This window comes from Macaca mulatta, chromosome 3 (assembly GCF_049350105.2).
Source record: "Macaca mulatta isolate MMU2019108-1 chromosome 3, T2T-MMU8v2.0, whole genome shotgun sequence".
NCBI classification, from domain to species: Eukaryota; Metazoa; Chordata; class Mammalia; order Primates; family Cercopithecidae; genus Macaca; species Macaca mulatta.
Genome location: NC_133408.1, coordinates 5,705,001 through 5,713,609, shown reverse-complemented (window position 1 = coordinate 5,713,609; position 8,609 = coordinate 5,705,001). Strand labels below are relative to the sequence as shown.

Here is an 8,609-nt window from a genome sequence, read left to right as displayed (position 1 = left end):
CTGCACTCAAATTCTCGCTGGGCCTTAGCTGCCTCCCTGCGGGGCAGGGCTCGGGACCTGCAACCCACCATTTCTGAGCTCCTCTCCTGTGGTGAGCTCCCGCGCCAGCCTCCCCAACGGGGGCCGCCCCCTGCTCCGTGGCTCCCGGTCCCATCGACAGCCCAAGAGCTGAGGAGCGCTGGCGCCGCTCGGGACTGGCAGGCAGCTACGCCTGCAGCCCTGGTGCAGAATCCACTGGGTGAAGCCAGTTGGGCTCCTGAACTGGATGGGGACTTGGAGAACTTTTATATCTAGCCGGAGGCTCCTATGTGCACCAATCAGCACTCTGTATCTAGCTAGTGGAGACTTGGAGAACTTTTCCGTCTAGCACTCTGTGACTAGCTCAAGGATTGTAAATGCACCAATCGGCACTCTGTGTCTAGCTCAGGGTTTGTAAATACACCAATCAGCACTCTGTGTCTAGCTCAGGATTTGTGAATACACCAATTGGTACTCTGTATCTAGCTAACCTAGAGGAGACTTGGAAGACTAGCACTCTGTGACTGTGTCTAGCTCAAGGATTGTAAACGCACCAATCAGCACTCTGTCAAAACGGACCAATCAACGCTCTGTAAAATAGACCAATCAGCTCTCTGTAAAATGGACCAATCAGCAGGATGTGGGTGGGGCCAGATAAGGGAATAAAAGCAGGCTGCCCCCCCCCCCCCTCCCCTAGCTAGCCAACGGCAACGTGCTCATTTAGTTTCCTGTCTGTGGCAGCTGTGTAGCTGTGTGTTTTTGCTGTTTGGGTTGGTGCTGCGTTTAGAAGCTTGTAACACTTCTGAAGCTGGAATAAACTACAAACCCACCAGGAAGAAGCAGCAACTCCGGACGTACTGCTTTTAAGAGTTGTAACACTCACAACGGAGGTCTGTATGTTCCTTCCTAATGGTGAGACCACCAAACCCACCGGAAGGGAGAAACTTCGGACACATCTGAATGACACACCGTCTTTCAGAACTGTAACACTCAGCGGGAGGGTCCCTTGCTTCATTCTTGAAGTCTGTGAGACCAACAACCTAAATCCAAGCACATTTGCCAACCACGAAAGGACCATTGGATATCGCCATACGGTGAGGCACTGCTGGTGGAAAATACACTAAAGACAAAAAGAACAAAGAAAAGGGCCAGAGGGAGACGGGTGGGTGGGTGGGTGGGTGGGTGCGTGCGGAGGAAGGCAGGCAGACGTCTTAATCCCTTTCTTACAAGCACTTTGTTGACTGAGTGTTGGTGTTATACTGAGACTGCCTTGTGTGTGTTGAAGGGTAGAGGAAATGTGATGTGGAATCTTACTAGCTGTGTGGTAAAGGATGGAGATTTTCAGCATGAAAAAATAAAAGTTAAGGAGCTGTAATTTAAAAAAAAAAAAACACTGCCTAGGCACAGTGGCTCGTGTCTGTAATCCCAACATTTTGGGAAGTGGGAGGGTCGCTCAAGCCCAGGAAGTAAAGACTGGCCTGGGTAACAGACCCCGTCTCCCCATATAACAAAATTAGGAAACATAGTGGCATGTACTTGTGATTCTGGATATTTTGGAGGCTGAGGTGGGAGGACTATGGAGTCCAGGAGTTTGAGGCTGCAGTCAACCATGATCACAACACTGCACTCCAGCCTGTGCAACAAAGTGAAACCTTGTCTCAGAAATAAATCATAAGGCAAGGAAAATATTAATACAAAGTAAAATAAACATGGATAATGCAAGCGTTCTATTGGACTCATAATGTAAGTGCATATTTGGGGGACTTGTTCCTCCAAACAGCAATGCTCTCTTCTCTACACTTTATGCCAGCTAATTTTACGTAAATGGGAAACTTCTGCCAAAGCGAGCTGCACTGTGTTTATTGGGGTGAACCTTTAGAGAGGGAGCCATTCTGAAAATGAAAGGGGAGCTGCATTATTCAAAGTTTACCTACAGTTTTAAAAAATGCCTATTTCCTCCGTTTTTTCCCCACTCTCCAAGCTTATTAGTTAGCAATGGATATGCTTAATTTTTTCATGACTTAATTATTTTTGCTATCAATTTTAAAGGTCAGCAAAACATTTACTTTTCTATAACAATATATCATTTTAGAAGGGTACAGAGTTGCAGTTACATAGGACGACTGAGTCTAGAGATCCAGTGCAGAGCCTGAGGGCTGTAGTTAAGAATTCTGTGCTGTACCCTGGAAATTTACCAAAAGAGATTTCAAGTGCTGTCACCACAAAACAGAAAAGGCAGCTGTGGGGAGGTGGACATGTTCATTTGCTTGACCATAGTAACCTTGCTATGAGTATCTGTATCAACACGTCATGTTACACAACGTAAATATGTTTTTTTTTTTTTGAAACGGAGTCTTGCGCTTGTCACCCGGGCTGCAGTGCAGTGGCATGATCTTGGCTCACTGCAACCTCCGCCTCCCGGGTTCAAGCAAGTCTCCTGCCTCAGACTCCCACATAGCTGGGATTACAGGTGCCAACCACCACGACCAGCTAATTTTTGGATTTTTAGTAGAGACGGGGTTTTACCATGTTGGCCAGGCTGGTCTTAAACTCCTGACCTGATGACCCACCCACCTCTGCCTCACAAAGTGCTGGGATTACGGGTGTGGGCCACCGTGCTTGGCCACCATTTTTATTTTTAAAACGATAAAATACACTGCTGACCCAAGGAGAGAATTGAGATGATCATGCAAATAATTATGCATACTATATTTGGGAAAAGTGAAAGTTATGAAACAACAGGTCCAAGTTATATATGCAACTGTGTAAAATACGTTCTTTAAAAATCAGGGTTTCTGTGCTTTCAGCAACCTGCACGTGTTCTGACTTGTGATCTCAAGGTCTGAGAGACGTGTGTGGTGAAATCACACCCACCTACCCCAGCAGAGGGGCCACTGGATGTACCCGTGCGCTGCAGGAAACTCGGATGAAAGGTACCTTAACGTAACCTTTATGTTAGAGTCAAACATGTCTTTATGACTGCTTATCTGAATTGTAATTTAAAGCTTAAGCGAAGTATGGCATTTAAAGGCTCGTTTTTAATTTGTTAAAAGAAAAGTCAATATTAAGACTGGCTCAAGTCTTAAGACCTATCTAGTGGGAAGCAGGATTAGATCAAAGGTTTGACCGTGAAGCACATGAAAATTTTTATTTTTATTTTTTGAGACAGAGTCTCTGTTGCTCAGTGTGGAGTGCAGTGCTGTGGTGTGATCTTGGCTCATTGCAACCTCCACCCCCTGGATTCAAGCAATTCTGCCTCAGCCTCCTTGGTAACTGGGATTACAGGCATGTGCTACCACGCCCAGCTAATTTTTTAGTAGAGATGGGGTTTCAACATGTTGGCCAGGCTGGTCTCGAACTCCTGACCTCAGGTGATCCACCCACCTTTGCCTTCCAAAGTGCTGGGATTATAGGTATAAGCCACCGCACCTGGCCAAAATTTTAATTTTTTAAAATGTTATTCTTGGATTGCCTTTCCTCCTGTTTACTTTTATTTACACTGTGTATGTACATGCACATGTGTGGATGTGTGAGGATGCACTGTGGTCATGGGTGTGTTGAAGGTCGAAAGAATGAGGGTCGTGACCAACTCAGCATACCACTGGGGAGGGTATATGAGCAAACAGCCAACTCACGCAGGCAGGTTGTTGGCAGACTGATAAACTGCGTCTGCCGCCAGAAGGATTGCTGAGGGCAGTCTTGCCGCAGGTGCAGTGTTTCTTGTGATTATCTACAGCCACATCTGAAGCCTGTTGTATAAAGAAAGCAATTATGCAAACCTGTGATAAATCAAGCGGCTGACCAGTCATTATCTCTGGCTCCCTGTTGATTCTACCTCGTAAATATGAAGGACTTTAGAGGCTAGGGCCTGCTCACTAGAAGAAAGGAGCCCCCTAACCCCTTCTTTAAAACAGATCTTTTTGTCTTTGTCTTCATTTTTGCATTCATCCGCCTTCATTCAGTCCCGTAGTAACTGTCATAGGTGTGTGTGCACAAGTAAGTGTGTGTGTGTGTGTATGCACATGAGACTGAACCAGAGAAGCTCCATACTCAGCTACATCAGGGGCAGCCCAAGACCTGCAGAATATCCCAGCATGACTCATGTCTCCCTGTCCTGCCCCCCTAGCTTCCAGAACACTGCCAGCCAGATAGATCTTATGTAACACCATCCCCCATGCAGAGGACCTGCAGGTTCTACATATTGGCATTTGGGGGCCCCTTAGGAAGGTGACCAGTGAGGCTGACAGGTCCACAATCCCCTACCCATACCCCAAGAACCTTCAGGCTTGCAGAGATTTGAGGAAACCCTCCAGTACATAGAGGCAGGAAACAAAAGAAACAGTGCAGAGATTGGCAGCAGAGGAAGCTTCAGATCTTCAGAGAAAGATGTGTCACCCATGAAACTAGAACAGAGGAGGGAACAAGGACCAGATAATCAGAAAGAATGCTTAGAAATTAAAACATGAAGGCCAAGACATTAAAGAGTCAAGATTGTCCAGAAATTACCACAGAAGGGGCAGGGCATGGTGGCTCTTGCCTGTAATCCCAGCGCTTTCAGAGGCTGAGGTAGATGGATCACTTGAGGTCAGGCGTCTGAGACCAGCCCGGCCAACACGGTGAAAACCCATCTCTACTTTATTTTAAAAAAAAAAAAAAAAAAAAACCCAGACGAGGTGGCAGGTGCCTGTAATCCCAGCTACTTGGGAGACTGAGGCAAGAGAATCACTTGAACCTGGGAGGTGAAGGTTGCAGTGAGCTGAGATGGCGCCATTCCATTCCAGCCTGGGCAACAAAAGGGAAACTCTGAATTTAAAAAAAAAAAAAAAAAAAAAAAAAATTACTGCAGTGCTACATCTGCAGCAGGCACTGAAAGCCTCCTGTCCTGGAAGAGTCTCCTGCTTCCTGGACTTTGTCCCACTCTGCCTTTGTCTCCCTTCTCCCCTCTTAGAATCCCCGCTAGCCGGACGCCTCTGCTGACTGAAGCTAGTTATGAACATTGTAAGTCTTTTGTGGATATGTTTTCATTTATCTTAGGTTGGTGCAAAAGTAATTGCAGTTTTTGCTGCAAATTTCTGAGTTAAGCTTATATCTCCCGTACAATTTAGCAGTTGCGCTCCTGGATATATATATATATAGGTACCAATCTAATTGTAGGGGAGATGTAGGCTTAACATAGAAAGATGCTGGACAGTCTCCTATGGGCTTGAAACATTTTGATCTCCCTCTAATGCTTGATTAAATTAACAAACTTAAGTTTTTTTAGAGTAGCTTTAGATTCACAGAAACATTTGGCAGAAAGCACAGAGTTCTCACCCACCCTCTCTGCTCCTGCATCCCCGCCAGATCTGTGTTAATGTGCATTCATTACAGCTGATGAACCAAAATGGATCCATTATTAACTAATTGTTTAAAATTGACATTTAGGGCTGGGCACGGCACAGTGGCTCACACCTGTAATCCCCAGCACTTTGGGAGGCCAAGGTGGATGGATCATGAGGTCAGAGTTCGAGACCAGCCTGGCCAACATGGTGAAACTCTGTCTCCACTAAAAATACAAAAATTAGCTGGTCATAGTGGTGCGCACCTGCCATCCCAGTTACTCAGGCTGAGGCAGGAGAATAGCTTGAACCCAGGAGGCAGAGGTGGGATTACAGGCCCTGCACCACCACACCCGGCTAATTTTTGTATTTTTGGTAGAGATGGGGTTTCGCCATATTGGCCAGGCTGGTCTTGAACTCCTGACCTCAGGTGATCCACCTCGACCTCCCAAAGTGCTGGGATTACAGGCGTGAGCCACCGCGTCCGGCCTAACGAAACATTTTAAATATGTGAGTGATTAAAACCAAGAACTCACATTTGCCCACATTTTCAGATACATTTTTATAATGCATTTTCTGTGGAAATAATTTTTGTCTGTGACTGGCTAGTATGCACGTCCAATTCCCCAGCATGCAGAGCAGGGCAGAGGTGTCTGCATGAGGAGGAGGGAGCACACCATCACCTGGACTGGGTAGATACTGACAGGGCTGGCTCTTGGTGAGGGCAGCAGTGGCATGGATGTCATTCCCTAAGGGACATGATGCACCCTGGGTTTCCAGTTCAAGAAGAGATGCCCTGCTTTTTATGCCAAAAGAGTATAAGCTCTGCTTGGAGGTTTTTTTGAATCTATTACATTAAAAAATACACATTTATTTTTCAAGACAGTAAAAAGACCCATATTATAGCTCAGTGTGCAACACCGACCACGTTATATTTTAAGGCTTACTACCCAGCTTTAAGGATAAATGTTTCCTGATTTACAACCAGCCTCAATTACTTTTGTCTACCTATTTTCTGATTTGTCCTTGACTGTTACCTGTTATCACAGAAATCAAAATTGAAGGCCCACCTATCTCAGAGATGAGATTGTTTGCACAAACCTTGTTGCACAATGGACTAGAGGGTATAGCTAACTAAAAAGAAATCAGTCAGAAGTCTAAAACAGTATAATTTTCATCCCAATATTTTAACTCGAATTTCCAAAATACAGTGAAACAAAAACCTCTGGGAGCAGCTGCCATGACATTTTTACTATTATTGTTAGTTTTTAGGTGGGGGATGGAGGAAGTCTCACGATGTTGACCACGTTGGTCTCAGACTCCTCAGCTCAGGCTATTCTCGCTCTCCTTGGCCTCCCCAAATGTTGGGATTGCAGGTATAAGCCACTATGCCTGGCCAGGATAGGATTTTAATGAACCAAACATAATTTTCTAAAAAATAAAAATAAGAAAAATGTCAGCATAGAAGTATCCAGGCTTTAAATATGGTCTAGTCGAGTTCATACTAACAGTTTCTAAAATAAGTTCAGATTTGATGTAACCACAGTGATGAGATTAAAATTATAAATTCCCCTGGGAAACTGAAAAACTGATCATCAAAGCTCAAAGTTTATGGAGTCATACACTTAGAAAATAAAACCACAGAAATACACAACAATGAAGAGCTGTTTTATTTTTACTTTTAATTTTTTTGAGACAGAGTGTCTCTCTGAAGCCCGGGCTGGAGTGCAATGGCATGATGTTGGCTCACTGCAACCTCTGCCTCCTGAGTTCAAGCAATTCTCCTGCCTCAGCCTCCCAAGTAGCTGGGATTACAGGCACCTGCCACCATGCCCAGCTAATTTTTGTAATTTTGGTAGAGACAAGGTTTCACTATGTTGGTCAGGCTGGTCTTGAACTCTTGACTATAGGTGATTCACTTTCCTCGGCCTCCGGAAGTGCTAGGATTACAGGGGTGAGCCACCGTGCCCAGCCTGAAGAGCTGTTTTATAGAGAAAACAAAAAGATGGCGTGTAAGACTGCATTACAATGAGTAGATTATTTATGTGCATTAGAAAAATAGAACCTAGAGAGAGCAACTGGTAGTCCTCCACATTCTCCTTTACTACACTTTTCCTTGAAAAGCACAGAAGGGTGCTATTTGTGAACAGTGTTCTTTGTACAGGATTTTTCAGGAAGCCAGTGCACGCCATCCCATGATCTGTACATGGATTCATGACAGCAATAATTGAAACATGTTACAATTTCTTTTTGTTAAGTCATGGAAAGCAGGCTGGGCACAGTGGCTCACGCCTGTAATCCCAGCACCTTGAGAGGCTGAGGTGGGCGGATCACTTGAGGTCGGGAGTTTGAGACCAGCCTGGCTAACATGGTGAAACCCATCTCTACTAAAAATACAAAAATTAGCCAGGCGTGGTGGCACATGGGACTACAAGTCTCAGCTACTGGAGAGACTGAGGCAGGAAAACCACTGGAACCCAGAAGGTGGAGTTCGCAGTGAGCCAAGATCGCGCCATTGCACTCCAGCTCGGGCGACAGTGTGAGACGCCATCTCAAAATAAAAAAAGACACTCCATCTCAAAAAAAAAAAGTCATGGAAAGCAGCTCAGATGCTGCTTTGCTTTATCACTTTCAGGAAATTGGAGCTTTTTAAAAGGTCCTCGTCTCAGTGATGTTCTGCAAACTATCATCAAAGACAGAACAACGTTCAGTATACTCTAGAAAATCTCTATGTGCTTAAAGTCAGGTGTAACTGAAGTTAAATGGGGGTCAGCTGCAGTGGTTCACACCTATGATCCCAGCACTTTGGGAGGCCAAGGTGGGAGGATTGCTTGAACCCAAGAATTCAAGACCAGCCTGGGCAACATAGTGAGACTCCGTCTCTACAAACAAAACAAAATAGCTGGCATGGTGGTACACGCCTATAGTCTGAGCCACTTGGGAAGCTGAGGTGGGAGGATGGTTTGAACCTGGGAGGTCAAGGCTGCAGTGAGCTGTGATCACACCACTGCACTTCAGCCTGGGCCACAGAGGGAGAGCCTGTCTCAAAAAAAAAAAAAGGTAAATGATTTGGAGTTTTAAAGTCACCAGTTTTCAATCACTCATAGAGTGATTTCAGAGAGTCAAGGAGAATATGTCAAATAGTACTTAAAGCTTTTAAGGCTTTCAACCAATACTTGAAGTCCTTGAAAGTTCATAGGAAAGTCAAAGAGGGGAGAAGTTGTCTGGAGGAAACAGTAACGACGCAGGGCTGGTTGAGGGGTTAGTCTGTGG

The 8,609-nt window shown here is 45.1% G+C and overlaps 1 long non-coding RNA gene across 1 annotated transcript in view; it reads left to right on the top strand.

The window, feature by feature from the left end:
• Window positions 1–694: 694 nt before the first annotated feature.
• The window catches only part of LOC106997235 (uncharacterized), a 25,923-nt gene continuing 18,008 nt past the window's right edge, over window positions 695–8,609 (top strand). Inside the window, exons 1-2 of the long non-coding RNA XR_013414897.1 lie at window positions 695–1,112; window positions 2,826–2,951. This is a non-coding gene — a long non-coding RNA (uncharacterized LOC106997235). The remainder of the gene's footprint in view (window positions 1,113–2,825; window positions 2,952–8,609) is intronic.